Genomic DNA, 13,759 nt, shown 5'->3' with positions numbered 1-13,759 from the left:
GTGTATTCCTGTGATCGCTTTTGCAGAATCTGCAATAGTTATTTGCCCATATACCCCAACGTGCCAAATCATGTAACGGCAGCACCTGGAGTGGGTCACTGTGATGCTAGATTTTGAACAGGTTGTAAAGTTGAACTGTAAGTGACACAGGTGCTCTACAACACTGAGGTGAAACAGACCAGATCAGTTTTAATTCCCAAAAGGTTATTAGTAGAGCTGGTCAAGAAATTCAGTGGGTTTCTTCCTCCCTCCCACTAAGCAAAACTGAATTTGCAGTGAGATTGGCTGAGCTCAGGGATTGTTTGAGACACAGAGTGTCCAAACCAGGTCAGAAGAGACATATTTATCACCATCTGCTGGCTGTTTGGTGGCTTTTGTGAAAGGCCTGAGGTAAGGACACCTGTGGGTTTACACTAGTGCAACTACACTGGTGGCTGAAATTCCAGTGCAGTCAAGACCTCTTCAGTTTCTTTACACTTTCTACAAAGTGTACTGGCTCAGGTGAGGTGGCAGCCACCAAAAGTGAAGTGGGCTTATAGGAGCTGGTTGAGTATTACACAGTAGCATAACCAGTGACGTATTACAAAACGCTTCCTACTGGTGCTTGTGGCACATTTGCTTACAAATTCCCTCAGAGCTTTTGCTCTTGGCCATCAGCTTTCATTTAACTTGAAAATGAATCCACCAAAAGAGATTTATATCTCAATAACATCTAGGCCAAGACCTAATGTATTCCAGGATTTTGTGGTCACGGAACCCGCTATCTGCCCACCAATTGTTGCAGAATGTGATCCAGAATATATGGCATTTTTTAAAGTCATGTTTCTAGCCTTCATGGTATCAGTATAACTGAGCCAGTGTTGCCTTCTTGAATCTGCAGATAGCTTGAAACAGTAGTCCCAGTTTAAATTGTCCCCATTAACTCAATGGTGCTCTGAAACGAAGGTGAAGATTTAGCATCAATATTGTTTAGCTGATCATTCAACCAGAATGCCAGCTAATATAATTACTCCACATGCCTTCCACATCTCCTCAGATGTAAAAAGCCTGCCCATAGCTGTCCTCTATCCATCTGTCCAAGCTTCCCGCACCCTCTTCAGTTTCTGCAATGCCATTGTGAGTTAAATACAATAATCTGTGGCTCATTGAAAAGCGATGGTGTCAGGGCTGTGTAAAGTAATTGAAATTTCATATCAAGACAGAGATAGTGAATCTGAGTCTATTGAAGCAGCACCATAATTTCTAGTCTGCCACACAAGAGCAGAGCACACCAATTCAGGGCCCTTGCAGTGGAATTTAAGACTAGTTTGCCACAGGATACACAGGGCCTTGAAATAGATAAACATAGCTAGATATAGGCCTAGTCCATACTAGAAAAAGTTTGCTGGTCATAGTATGCAGTCAACCCCCCTAGCATAGATGCAGCTTATACTGTAAGAAAATACTTTTATCATTATAAACTTCACCAGTTCGATGAGTGAAATAAGCACTCTTACACTGGCATAAAAGCATGTGTATACTAGGACCTCTGCTGCTATTGAAGTAATCGACATTGCTCTGTTGGCAAAAGTCCGAATGGACAGCTGGCCTCAGATTACAAGAGAACTAACAATTCAAGTTGAAGGTAGGTTCCTAATACGCCTCACTGAGCTTGGATATTTCAATGGTGAAACACCACACTAGTGATGAATCATAGAATCTCAGGGTTGGAAGGGACCTCAGGAGGTCCTCTAGTCCCACCCCCCTGCTCAAAGCAGGACCAATCCCCAACTAAATCACCTCACATACCACACGAGTCCCTACACTGGTACAAAGAGTTGGGCCAAGGACAAGTTACAAGCCTCAAATCCAACTTTCCTATCTTCGAACAATGTGTCTTGCAGCCTTAATAGTTAAAAGTCACTATTTAGTCAGTGAGGTCACTTATATTTTTGAATTTTTCATTCAGCAATGGAAGTCTCATTTAAGCGCATTGTAGCCATTATTGTAAGTCAAAGAAATACCCTGACTTCTCTTTGATATTAGCCTGTTGTTCCCAACACAATCATTTTTACATACACAAACTTATAGGACAATTCCAACAGAAACAATGCCCTTGCTGTGGAATGTATACTGGGTTGTGGAGAATGCAACAATAAAAGCCAGTTTCTGCTGGGGGAAGTCGGGGTTTTAAGGTTCAGCTTTTGGAGCATCAGACTGGCATTGTGAACATTCCCGTTAGGCAAAGGACTGGTTCAGTCCCTCCTCTGCCCGCTGCAGTTGTATGTTTAGAGGACAGACAGTTGTTTGGCCAAACATGACATTTTAGTTTGGCCAAACATTAATATTTTAGTTTGATTGAGATCCCCATTAAACTAATTAACTTAGCTCCTTAGCTCCTCTGAGCTTGCTGGTAACCAAGGCATGTGTTTGTAAACATGCCCTCATTCTTGCAACTGCCTCCTCCTTCCTGATTCACTGAGCAATACTTCAGTCCAGTGTTTGTGAAATCATCACCTATCATTATGGAAGCAATTATGATGTCACAGACTCTGGACTGATACCACTAAGTTAATGGACTGGAGAGGAGGCAGCTTGCTTCACATACAAGTATTTTGTTAATTGTCAGTGACAAGAAGACACAGTAAATGGAAGTGATGGTTTAATGGGGCTTCGTCAAAATATTCAGGTTTTCTGAACTGTTGCTTTCATTCTTCAAGGGCCTGATCAAAAGCCCACACAGAATTCTTATTTATTATTTGTATTGCGATAGCACCTAGCACCCAGTCATGGACCCAGGACCCCATTGTGCTGCACTGTATAAATGCAGAACAAAGAGACTGTTCCTGCCCCAAAACAACATACATCTAAAGTAAGGGCTCCTGCAGACTTCAAAGGTCTTCATGTTTTAGAGCTTGCTCATGCCCTAAACTGTAGCAGGTTTAGATCCCAAATTACTGCTATATAGAAATGTTTGTAGCTACCCACTTCAGTCATATATAGCACAGACTGCCTAGCTGGCATGGACCCACACAGGGTAACAAATTTTCCCTGTGGGAGAAAATTGCAATGCGTGCCACTTCAGTAGACAGACACACACCTTTCACCATAGAAAGGGTGATGGAGGAGAAGAGAATGAAGACAGTACCACTGGATACATCCTGCAGAACTGAAATACATACAGGTCTGTGGCAAATTATCGCATGTTATTAGTGCTGATGCCAGGAGCCACAGAGTTACCAGTTCCATTTATCAAAAGAACAGGTACAGCAATGGAGAATTCCACACTTCCCCACCATCGGGCCTACACCTTAAGTTGGAGGGGCCTCCTGAGGAGGAGAGGGTAATTTTCCATCTTTATTCAGGACCCAATCCATCAAGGTGCTGTGTATCATCAGCTTCCATAATTAATATTAACAACAAGGGGGAAGGAACACAAGCCAAAATAGGGAGAGAACTGCAGGACTGGTTCTAGGCACTAGAGTTCCAAGCATGTGCTTGGGGCGGCACTTTTCAAGGGGCAGCACTTTTTTTTTTCGCTTCGGCAGCGGCACTCCAGCTCCTTTTTTTTTGCTTGGAGCTGCAAAAAAACTGGAGTCGGCCCTGGAGAACAGGTTAAAGAATAGTTCAAAGAATGTAGTCAAGTCAGCAAGACCTGAAGAAATTCTTCCTACTAGTTACTACTTATGAAACTAGCTGAAGCAATTTCTGAACAATGAGCAATAATCTTTGAGAATACACAGAGGATGTGTATTCAATACCTGGAAAGATACTGGAACAAATTATTTAAAAATCAATTTGTAAGCACCTGGAAGATAATAGGGTGATAAGGAATAGCCACAATGGATTTGTCAAGAACAAGTCATGACAAACCAACCCAATTTCCTTCTTCAAAAGGATTACTGGCCTAGTGGATGGTGGGGAGAGGAGAGGGAAGTAGTAGACACAATATCTTGATTTTAGTAAGGCTGGACACAGTTTCATCGACCTGAAGGAGAGCTCTGTGATGCTCAAAAGCTTCTCTCTCACAGCAATAGAAGTCAGTCCAATAAAAAAAATTACCTCACCCACCTTGTCTCTCTGATATCCTGGGACCAACATGGCTACAACATTGCACATAGTTTCACATAACAGTCTCATGAGCAAATTAGGGAAATGTGGTCTAGATGAAATTAATATAAGTTGGGTGCCCAGCTGGTTGCAAGACCACACTCAAAGAGTAGTTATTGATGGTTTGCTGTCAGACTGGGAGGGCGTATCTAGCAGGGTCCCACAGGGTCTGTCTTGGGCCCAGTACTATAAAGTATTTTCATTAATGACTTGGATAATGGAGTGGAGATTGTCATCTGCAAAGTTTATAAGTACACCAAACTGGGAGAGGTTGGAAGCATTTTGGACAGTATAAGAATTTAGGACGACCTTGACAAGTTAGAGAATTGGTCTGAAATAAATGAGATGAAATTGAATAGAGACAAGTACTAAGTACTTCACTGGGGAAGGAAAAAAAATCAAATGCCCAGTTACAAAATGGGAGTAGTAAAAGATTTGGGGGTTATAGTGGATCACAAATTGAATATGAGTCAACAATGTGATGCAGTTGCGAAAGGCCAATGTCATTCTGAGGTGTATTGTCAGGATTGTTATATGTAAGACATGGGAGGTAACTCTCCTGCTCTATTTGGCACTAGTGAGGCCTCAGCTGGCGTACAGTGTCTAATTATGGGCACCACATTTTAGGAGAGATGTGGATAAATTGGAGAGTCCAGAGGAAAGCAACAAAAAAATGATCAAAGATTTAGAAAACCCGACTTTGCCCAGTTTTTTTTTAAACTTTTCCTCATAGAATCACAGAAATGTAGGACGGGAAGGGACCTTGATAGGTCATCTAGTGCAGGCCATTGCACTGAGGTAGGACAAAGTATTATCTAGATCAGGGGTTCCCAAACTTGGTTCACGGCTTGTTCAGGTTAAGCCCCTGGCAGGCCACGATTCACTTTGTTTACCTGAGCGTCCGCAGGTACGGCCACTCACAGCTCCCAGTGGCCATTGTTCACCGTTCCTGGCCAATGGTACCTGTAGGAAGGGGTGGTCTGGCAAATCCTGACAAATGTTCACTAGGAAGTGGACTGAGAGCACTTGCTCATTTCCCGAAGGCCATTGACTAGCTGTCAGGTGGTAGTCATGTTTTGTTACCGCCAACCTCTAGCCAGGGTCACATTCAAACCACAGGTAGACATGAAAGGGTTCTTATCAGCATAAGGAACATAATTTGATAAACAATCTTTAGGCTAACAGTAATTTAGTTAAGAGAGTGATTGTCTGTGGTGCATTTCTTTTTAAATATTTCCTGTAATTTGTTTTAAACACATTTTTACAGAGTAATGAAACAGCCTACAAACCAGGCAGAGAGAACAGACAAGAAGAGATATCTTCCTTTTCAAATATTTTTTACTTTCCATAAATAATATACTGTAACAGTCTGTTCAGTTGAAACAGGCCTGCTCTAGCCATTTGAAATGTATAAAGAAAACATTTATATAGTAATGATACCTCAGAAAAGAAAAGGAAGACCAGGAATGGAAGAAATGGCTCCTGGAATGGTTACCATCCACACAGAGATAAAGTCATTGCGTTTTGCCTGTGCTAGTCTAACCACACTAGGAGTGTGGGCCTTTGTCCTTTTCTCGTGGTTGGTCCACTCAAGAGCTTTATGAATCTGTTCCTGCTTTCATGCAAGCAGGGGCAGCTCTAGCAATTTCGCCGCCCCAAGCACGGCGGCACGCCGCGGGGGGCACTCTGGCGGTCGCCAGTCCCGCGGCTCCGGTGGACCTCCTGCAGACGTGCCTGTGGAGGGTCCACTGGTCCCGCGGCTCCGGTGGAGCATCCGCAGGCATGCCTGCGGGAGGTCCACCCAAGCCGCGGGACCAGCGGACCTTCCACAGGCATGCCTGCGGGAGGTCCACCGGAGCCGCCTGCCGCCCTCCTGGCGACAGGCAGAGCGCCCCCCGCAGCATGCCGCCCCAAGCACGCGCTTGGTGCGCTGGGGTCTGGAGCCGGCCTTGCATGCAAGGGACTCAGGGTTAAGCTATTCCTGAATATTCCACGTGTAGATGCTTATCCCAGAATAAGGGTGCCTTTTTCTGGTTAAGTTTAAATCTACTTTGAAAGTGGATTTAAACTAAACTGGAAGAAGGCACTCTTATTCTGGAATAAGCATCCACATATGAAGTTATTCAGGAACGGCTATACTGAAATAATTCCATGTGTAGACAAGCCCTCAGTCCTCTAGCTCACGTAGTATAGGCTCATGCTTTTAGCCTGTAGGTCCCAGCTTCTATCATTGCTGTTGGCTCATGTGAGGTTGGTTACACCAGCCAATATTTTAATAATTTGAGGCCAGTTACTGCTATCCTGATTCAGTATTACTACCTTACTGAGTATTACCTTACTTCTGATATTGTTTCATGAATTTCAGTGGAACTATTCACAGCAGAAAGTTCTACTCAGCTTGAGTAAGAGTGGAAGAATGTGGCCCTTTGTTACAATGGAGCCTTATTTTTGTGCCTACGAACACAGATGTTATAATTTTGGGTTTCTTCAGTGGTTCAATTAAGGAAGTGAGAAAGTTCATTGATGCAATGGGATTCACAGTTTATTTTCTTGTCAGAGCAGCAGCTCTACACACATCACAATAGTGCGTTTAGCTTTCCACAAATTCAACACTTCTAAAAAAGTCCTCTATCAGTTAAGATAGAAAAGAGCTCAGAAAGGAAGCTGTAGTAACTTTTATTGCCTTACCTGTGCAATGTTTGAATCCAGACAGGGCAGAGAGAGGCAGAGCAAAGAGGACATTTCTTCCTGGCCAGACCAAGAAGCCAAAGCTTGATGAAATAAACATAATCAAGAGTAAGATAAGACCACATTTGCTGGGATTTCTCTTAATTCAACATCTCCCCTACTCTTGGGTCTATGAACCCTCCAGCCAAGGTTTCCCTAACTGGAAAAAGAGAAGAAAATGCTGAGCAGTGGCTGGTCTGTGAGAGTCTGATGTTTGGGGTGAAGTGTTACGAACCTCCTCCCTACCCCAGAAAGGAGCAGAGAGCTTTAAAGTGTTTTAATAAAAATGCTGTTAGCAGTCTCCCCACCAGACAATGTTGGAGTTATGCCAGCATTCAACCTTCTGCAATGGGAGGTCAAATTAAATAGGTCCCATCACAGGGCTACCTGCCTTTCTGGCATTAATTGTGAACTTGTGTCTGTCCCCCCTCTGAGCCATAGTCCCCTTCTGGTTTGGTCTAGCAAGCCAGTCAAACCATCAAGTCCCCTCCTTCCTGGGTAAACAGAGTCCACTGAGAAATCCAGACAAACAAAGACCCCAACCAGCCAAACTTTGCCTTGTGGGCCACAGTCCTGTCCCTAAGGTCCATGTGACCTTCAGACTTAATAAGGTGCAGGCTAAACAGCTCTCAGCTGGCTCCTGGCTGCTCTGGTCCAAACCTCTGCCAGTCTTAGGAGCAGCCTCACCAATATGCACTGGGGACTGGGTGAAGAGAGACTTTCTCCCGCTGCTGGAAGCTCTGCCCCTTGGCCCCAAAAGGAAGCAAATGCTCACCCTAAGTGAGGTGCAAACTGATGCACTCATGATCACTTCCATCACACACTTCTGCAGCCTGCCTAAGCCTCCTCAGCCCCAGCTCAGGGACATTCCCACAGCCACTCATGCCTACTCTTTAATGGGCCTACCCAAACCAGCCTTATCCACCACTGCCATAGACTTGCCTCTCCCAGAGCTCCTATTTACAGAGAGGCCCAGAGCTCCTGCTCTGTCTCCCACTTCAGTACAGACCCGTAGCCTATGCCTTCCCAGGCTGTCTAGCACACCCCATCCCACTTATAGGCTCTAACAGAAGGCTCATCACTATCACTGCAGGTCTCACCCCGTCCCCTTCCCAGTCTTCTGCTCACTGATGAACAGGAAGCTCTTTTGTTTTCCTTCCCCAGCATATATGGCTTCCCAACAACCAAGCCTCCTGCTACCATCAGACTGATTCCAGCCCTGGCTGTCATGCCAACCATTCAGTATCTTCCCAGAAGCTGCAAGCCAAAGCCAAAGATGCAAGAGAACTGTCAGTGGCAACAGGACATCTGACAACTCAAGCAAGTGAACTAGGAAAACACCAGCAGTGTTCAAGCTAGACCAGGGGTTGGCAACCTTTCAGAAGTGGTGTGCCGAGTCTTCATTTATTCACTCTAATATAAAGTTTTACGTGCCAGTCATACATTTAAACGTTTTTAGAAGGTCTTTTTCTATAAGTCTATAATATATAACTAAACTATTGTTGTATGTAAAGTAAATAAGGTTTTTAAAATGTTTAAGAAGCTTAATTTAAAATTAAATTAAAATGCAGAGCCCCCCCGGGCGGTGGCCAGGACCCGGGCAGTGTCAGTGCCACTGAAAATCAGCTCGCGTGCCACCTTCGGCACCCGTGCCATAGGTTGCCTACCCCTGAGCTAGACACTGTATGTCAGCTTTAAACTGCCATGGACTGCTGAGGTGAATGAAACCCTGTCTCAGGCAGACCCCACCGGACAGTTAGAGAGGAAGGAGTCGGTGTTGTGGAAACATACTGCCTTGCTGTATTTCCCTTACTAGTAAGTCTGGGTAAAAGAGCATTCATGCAACAGTCACTGACTTACAGATAGAGGAACAGGCCATGAGATCGAGCCTCACGTGCAGTGAACTCTAGCAGCGGCTATGGATTCTGACTAGGCCTCTCAGACACCTGAAGTGGTCTAGTAGTTCCTCAGAGGCACTTCCCTATTGCAGACGTCTGCGAGGGCAGGAGGATACCTCAAATAGAGCTGTTGTTCCGCAGGAGAGCACGTTAAGGTTGCCTGGGGACGACTGCACATCCCAGCAGTGTGGGAAATTCCAATAGGTATTTTTGCAGAAATGAAACAGTTATTGCAAGAGGTACAGTTGTGTATTTGGATTTAATTGGAGAACTGGGAACGTCTCTTCTGAGCTGTAGGAGAGGAATCCATCCCACACAGAGCACCAGCACAAGGCCTAGGCACTGCTGAAATGCCAAAAATAAAAGTTTTGGTGGGACTATAGCACAATCCTGGTCTAGGGTGCCCACTTGCATATCCCCAGATTACCAGACATTCCATACTGCCAGGAACAGCATGGGTCCATCCCCACCAGCGTGACCGCACACATACATGCAAAGTCACAGGGGCGGGGTAGGTACTCTTCAAAATGGCCTCCTGCACATGTGCGAGGTCATGCCACCAGGAACAGGCTGGCCCTAGAGTTACCACCTGGCTGGTATTTGACTGGCCTGGCTGGGATTCTTGTGGGTTTGCCAGTTGCCAGAAAAATAATTTAATCCGCTATTTTCTTTGCTTGGGTCTAAAAATGTGCATTATTATCATAATATCCTGGGATATCTAATGTTAAAAGTTTCTGTGTCCAGCTAAAGATGCTGCAGAGTTCCCACTTCCACAGTTTAAGAGACAACAGAGAAAACTGTTGAAAATACAGCAGCTGTCTGCCCACCAACATGAACACGCACCGCACGTGTGAGAGAGGGTTTGAGTCACGTGAGAGTGAAGAGACCTAAGATGTTACCTACCAATAGTTTCTATAGGTGTTCTCTCTCTAGATACTATAAGTGGCTGTTGGAGGGGGGGTTGTGGAGTTGCCTTGTGGTTGGGGATTCGGGTTGTGGCAGGCTTGTCTTTTGTGGGGCGGGGTTGCCAGTTTTTTTTGAATTTCAAAGGTGGTAACCCTACCTGGCACGTTCTTCAAAATGGGTCCCTCAAGCATGCTAGGTCACAACAGCAGGGACGGTTTTCAAAATGGCATCCCCAGCCCAGGAGCACCAGAACCTCGATGCGGGGGACCCACAAGGCCCTGTCTCCTTCTGTGGCCCTGTCCCCTCCATGGCCCCACCCCTGCTTCTCCTCTTCCAGGTGGGGACACGAGCCAGGGGCTGCTCATGGACAGGTGGAGAGTCTGGGGCTCCCCACAGCAGCCTAGGCTTCCTGGATGGCAGGGCCGCCCAGAGGATTCAGGGGGCCTGGGTTAAAGCAATTTTGGGGGCCCCTCCTATAAAAAAAGTTGCAATACTATAGAATACTATATTCTCGTGGGGGCCCCTGTGGGGCCTGGGGCAAATTGCCCCACTTGCCCCCCCCTCAGGTAGCCCTGCTGGATGGGTCTTACCACAGGCCAGCTTCTGGCCTGGCCAGGGGGCAGAACCTTGGGTGGAAGAACACCGATGGAGCTGCACTGCTGTAGCACTTTAATGAAGACACTCTATGCTAATGGGTGAGAGCTCTCCCGTCGGCAGTTAATCCAGCTCCCCGATTGGCGGTAGCTATGTCTATCAGAGAAGCTCTGCTGTTGACATAGTGCTGTCTTCACGGGGCGTTCGGTCGTAATAATTATGTCGCTCAGGGGTGTTACCTCTGGCACTGCAGGTAAGGGTTGCACTTTGCAGCAGGGGAGCTTATCACTTTATCAGCTCCCCTGCCATGAAGTGCAGCTCCTGCCTGCACCATTCCACGCCTGCCCAAGACTTGTTGTTTGGCGTGGGCAATGCAGCCCCCTATTCCCCAAACTACACCCATGTTAAAAAGTGGGGGAGCCATGAACTTCTGGCCCTCCCAGTTCTGGTGCCTCTGCCCTCATACCAGACAAAACTGCATCCAGTTTAGTTTCAGCACCAGACAGGAGTCAAACCATTTAAAAACAGGACCATCGGTCTTAAAACTGGATGAATGGCTGACCTAGCCTGCTCTTCTTCAGAGCTGATTTCACCCCAGGTTGCCTTGCTGTCAATTAAAGATACACTGAAGAAGCCAGAGGCCATTGCAATCACTGCGCCCCTTCAAATAAGGAATAAAAAAGCAGCATCTTAAAAAAAACCTGATTAGTCTTCTGATGAGACATTATCAGTGTAAAGATGGGCTTGTGACTAAACCAGTGGACTGGGACTGGAGATCTTGGTTTAATTCCTGCTTCTTCCAAACTTCTGGTCTAACTAAGGTGACCAGATAGCAAGCGTGAAAAATCAGGACAGGGGGTGGGGGGTAATAGGAGCCCATATAAAAAAAAAGCCTCAAATATAGAGACTGTCCCTATAAAATCGGGACATCTGTTCACCCTTGGTCTGACCCTGGGCAAGTCATTTAGACATGCTATGCCTCAGCAGTATAACTTGGCTAAAAGTTCTGACCCTTTAGCACCTATTTAGGATAAATTCATTGTTTGAGAGATGCTCAAATACTATGGTGATGCAGCCTTGTAAACGGAAGAGTTAACTAATAATATTCACTGCCAGCCAACCAAGAAAAATGTACTTGTTTATTGAAAATAGCAGAATACAGATGGCTTAGCCATGTTCAGGTTTGTTGGAAGGGTGGGAAGATAAAATTACCATAATTTCAATAAGACAAAAACGTTCAATGCCCACATCAAAATCCTACTGAAAGTGTGTTGTACGCTTACGCTACTGTTCCAAGACCTGTCCAGGAATAACTTGCTGTGCTCTGTCTGATATTAGGAGATAACGGGGAAGCTTCCCCTTGTAAGACAGAGGCAATTGTGTTAGATAAACTATTACATGGTAATTCTCAGAGGGATCACAGACCACACAGACCTTTAACAGGAAACATCTCAGGTGGATAGCCCACAACTCAGATAGACACATGAAAGCAGTTTCCTTTGTAAAATGAACACACAGTTATGTCAAGCAAGCTATAAAATAAAAACAGGACTATCCCCTTTAATGTATATATGAAACCATTGTGTATCAGATTCAGATAGATGGGCTGGTAAGAAAGTGTTTTTATTCCAGTTGAAGTCCCACAGCTTCGTCTTGGTCAGGAGTGCTGAGATTCTAATTCTCTATAGGTTCTTATGCCACCCTCATCACTAGTATCTGAGGCATGGTCTATACTAAAAAGTTAGATCAACACAGGTACATTGCTCAGGGGTGTGAAAAATCCACACCTCGGAGTGGCATAATGAAGCCGACCTAACCCCCAGTTTAGACAGTGCTAGGTTGACAGAAGCATTGACAGAAGAATTCTTCATCTGCCTACCTCCTCTCAGGGATGTGGATTTCCTACACTGGCGAAAGAACCCCTCCCATCAGTGTTTGTAGTGTCTACGTTGATGCGCTACAGCTGTGGCTGTAGTGTTTCAAGTAAAGACAAGCCCTGAGTGCCTTCCACTAGGGCATTAAGCAACGTGATTAACATCAGCTATCTGTTTGTTCTCTCATCCTCTCCCCCGGCAGAAAAGTGCGTGCAGTGGAGTGTCTTGTTTTGGATTCTTAAAATATATACACATTGCTACATATCTATTAGAGAAGGCAGGTCAAAGCAATAGAATCATAGAATATTAGGGTTGGAAGAGACCTCAGGAGATCATCTAGTCCAACCCCCTGCTCAAAGCAGACCAACACCAACTAAAACATTCCAGTCAGGGCTTTGTCAGGTCTTAAAAACCTCCAAGGATGGAGATTCCACCACCTCCTAGGTAACCCATTCCCGTGTTTCACCACCCTCCTAGTGAAATATTGTTTCCTAATATCCAACCTAGACCTCCCCCACTGCAACTTGAGACCATTGCTTCTTGTTCTGTCATCTGCCACCACTGAGAACAGCCTAGCACCATCCTTTTTGGAACCCCCCTTCAGGTAGTTGAAGGCTGCTATCAAATCCCCCCTCCCTCTTCTCTTCTGCAGACTAAATAAAACCAGTTCCTTCAGCCTCTCCTTGCAAGTCATGTGCCTCAGTCCCCTAATCATTTTTGTTGCCCTCCGCTGGACTCTCTCCTATTTGTCCACATCGATTCTGTAGTGGGGGGACCAAAACTGGATGCAATACTCCAGGTGTGCCCTCACCAGTGCCGAATAGAGGGGAATAATCACTTTCCTCAATCTGCTGGCAATGCTCCTACTAATACAGGCCAATATGCCGTTGGCCTTCTTGGCAACAAGGGCACACTGCTGACTCTGCTCCTTGTACTTGGAGCAGAAGGTGGGGAGGTTTGGGATGGTCCTTAGTTCCTGGGGATGTTAATGCTACAGTCTTGGACTGCCCTCGGGAAAGCTCTGGATCCTGCACAGATGAGAAGTATCCTTATTGCAGAAAGTTCCACGGGGCCAGAGGAGCAAAGTTGTTGACCACAGTCTCCATCCCAGAGCTTTAATTGATCTCTTAGATACCCTGGGCCCAGACCATGGAGCACATTAAGAAAGAGGACAGACCTTGAACTTGAATCCATTACATTGCTAATCTTATAGGTATGCTAGAGCCACAATCATGGGCTGTCTTTCCCACATGGGATGATTGTTTGGCAGTCAGCATGAAGAGCAAAGGTTTGGATTTTTAAAGGTGCCTCTGGAGAACTTGGTGCCTAGTTCCATTGGATATCGGTCCAATATTAGGTTTGGGGGTAAACTGTGGCTTAGAAAATTCTAATTGGTATCTCATCAAAAGCAGGGCCATCTCTTCTGTAATTACCTAATCTTGGCATGGACCTTCCATAATGAGAGGCAGTATGGCAGAATCACCTCAGAGAGCCCCAAATCCTACTGTTGGGAGATACGGGGGTGGGGAGGAGGAGGGGTGTTCAATCTATCCATATATGTCAGAGACCACCAGTAATAGGGATTCTGTCCCCAGTGACAAATGGGATCTCCTTGTGATATGTCCAGATAAAAGCCTACTCCCCTTGCAGGACAGAAGGATTAATTATTTA

The sequence above is a fragment of the Mauremys mutica genome, chromosome 9 (genome assembly GCF_020497125.1).
Source record: "Mauremys mutica isolate MM-2020 ecotype Southern chromosome 9, ASM2049712v1, whole genome shotgun sequence".
NCBI classification, from domain to species: domain Eukaryota; kingdom Metazoa; phylum Chordata; order Testudines; family Geoemydidae; genus Mauremys; species Mauremys mutica.
The sequence above is the reverse complement of the archived record's forward strand: the minus strand, read 5'-3'. Positions refer to the sequence as shown.